The following is a 2,723-nucleotide window of genomic DNA, read 5'->3' as shown; positions in this document are numbered from 1 at the left end:
AACGTGCACATGCACTTTTTGTGGCCTAGCTAGATCTATGTATGTTCGTGGTGTTGCATATGTTTGTGGTGTTGCATATATGTTTGTGTTTGCAGGTACCGGTATTTGAAATGCGATAGTTGCCAATATTTTGCCGGAATGTTGATTCATTTCCGTTTCGGCGAGAATTTTGGCACTATGCATTCTTTTTGGTCCTATTTTTAGGGAAAGTCATGCCAAATTTTTTCTTGGTTCTAAAATATCATTTTGCTCTACCCCGCAGGCGACCATGGTCCGCACGATGACCGAAGGCATCGTGAATAGGTTTTTGAGCTCCGCGAAGGCCGAGATGCTTCAAAAGAACGAGATGGAGATAAGATGTCCGTGTCGAAGATGCAAGCTGAAGAGCCTTATTGCGGACCCGGATTCTGGGCAGGTGCGGGACCTCCTGCTCTTGTGTGGTTTCATGGATAGCTATTGGTGGCAAGGTGATGAAGATGACTATGAAGTCGTCCATGGGGGCCGGGCAAGAAATGAGGAAGGGCAGCAAGACAACCACCGCGGCTCGGGCGGGCGAGAAGACGAAGAATCTCCAGTACATGATCACGACGGTGATGCTGTACACAGCCATCATGTAGAAGATGCCGGACTTGATGATGAGGAAGATGCCGGAGCAGACGAAGGGCATGATCATGAAGATGAAGATGCCGGTGGAACAGACGACGATGGACCATCGATGGGCTGGGTGCAGGACCCTCATATTCAAGAGCTGCTTCTCAAGCAGATGGATAACGCAAGAGCTGCCGCCCGAGAGAAAGCCAAGCTGGATCAACTGGAGATAGACGTGGTTACTCCATTGTATGAAGGATGCAGGCCCGAGGATACCCACCTGAAAGTAATGCTCATGGCTCTGGAGATGAAGGTAAAACACAAAATGACCGACGCATGCTTCGACGAGAACATGTCATTCTAGCACGAACGTTTTCCCAAGGGGAACAAGTGCCCGACCAGTTTCGAGGAGGCGAAGAAAATCGTGTGTCCTCTGGATTTACCGCACATGAAATACCATGTGTGCATGAACAATTGCATCATTTATCGGGACGAGCATGCGGAGTCTACAATATGTCCGGTGTGCGGCGTCACTCAATACAAGAAGAGGAAGAAAGCTCCTCCAAAAGTGGTGTGGTACTTTCTGATCACTCCTCGTCTGCAGCGGTATTTCACGGACCCTAAGGTAGCAAAGCTCCTGCATTGGCACGCGGATAGGGAGGAGAAGAAGCGAGAAGATGACGCAAATGATCCGGAGATAAATAAAAAAGACAAGATGCTGAGTCACCCAAAGGATGCGAGCCAGTGGCAAGTGTTGAACTTCGAACACCCAGAATTTGGGAAGGATCCAAGGAACATCGTGCTGGGCGCGAGCACCGATGGAGTCAATCCGTTTGGCAGCCAGAGAAGAACACATAGCACCTGGCCTGTGTTTGTGTGGATGTACAACCTTCCCCCTGGTTGTGCATGAAGAGGAAGTAAATTCACATGAGTATGCTAATTGAAGGGCCGAAACAACCAGGGAATGACATCAATATGTATCTGGGGCTGCTGAAAGAGGAGCTAGACAGGCTGTGGAAAACGCCAGCCAATACGTGGGACGCCGCAGAGAAAGAATATTTCCCTATGAGAGCCGCACTGCTCACGACGGTGCATGACTATCTCGGTTACGGATATCTCGTGGGGCAGGTGGTCCACCGATTTTCTAGATGCGTCAGGTGCATGGATGACACAATGTATCGCCAGCTAGATAGAGATCCCGGGTCTTCGAAAACCGTGTTCATGGGACATCGAAGGTGGCTTCGCGACGATGACCCGTGGAGGAAACGCAAGGATCTGTTCGATGGTGAAACCGAACCCCGAAGACGCCCGCGTACAAGGAGCGGTGAGGAAATAGACTAGCTGTTGAAAAATTGGAAAGATTGCCCACTGCCGGGAAAGAAGCAAAAGGCGCCAGAGCTGGGAAAGAAGCGAAAGGCGCCAGAGCCGCTGCTGAAGGTATGGAAAACGAGGTCTGTTTTCTAGGACTTGCCGTACTGGAAGATCCACCGTGTGCCTCACAGCCTTGATGTCATGCATATCACGAAGAACGTGTGCGAGAGTCTGCTTGGTACCCTGCTCAACATGCTAGAGAGGACCAAAGATGGGCCGAAAGCAAGGGCAGACTTGAAATCAATGGGCATCAGGGAGGAGCTTCACGCTAATGATGATGATGATGATGATGAGGCGAAGCAAGACACGGAAAGTCGTCGCAAAGGCAAAAAGGCCAAGAAGACCGGAAATGACTACCCTCCCGCGTGCTTCACTCTAAGTCAGGAGGAGATCGAGTAGTTTTTCACCTGCCTCATAGGAGTAAAACTTCCTAACGGTTATGCGGGGAAGATAAGCAGATACCTAGACCCAGCGAAGCAGAAGTTCAGCGGGATGAAGTCTCACGACTGTCACGTGCTGATGACATAGATACTTCCAGTTGCAATCCGTGGGGTCATGGACGCGCACGTCCGTGGAACGCTATTTGGCCCATGCAACCTTTTCGAGGTCATCTCTCGGAAGTCGGTTAGCGTGAGGCAACTCAGAAGGCTACAGGAAGAGATCGTGGTGATACTATGCGAGCTTGAGATGTACTTCCTGCCCGCATTCTTCGACGTTATGGTGCATCTGCTGGTCCATATCATGGAGGATATCATCCAACTCGG

The 2,723-nt window shown here is 50.4% G+C and overlaps 1 pseudogene; it reads left to right on the top strand.

The window, feature by feature from the left end:
* Window positions 1–268: 268 nt before the first annotated feature.
* Window positions 269–1,498, top strand: LOC147965546 (uncharacterized; annotated as a pseudogene).
* The last annotated feature ends 1,225 nt before the right edge of the window (window positions 1,499–2,723 follow it).

Source organism: Triticum urartu, chromosome 6A, assembly GCF_056163025.1.
Source record: "Triticum urartu cultivar PI428250 chromosome 6A, HENAU_Tu73, whole genome shotgun sequence".
In the NCBI taxonomy this organism is placed as follows: domain Eukaryota; kingdom Viridiplantae; phylum Streptophyta; class Magnoliopsida; order Poales; family Poaceae; genus Triticum; species Triticum urartu.
Note: the sequence above shows the minus strand (reverse complement) of the source record. Positions and strands in the feature narration are given on the sequence as shown.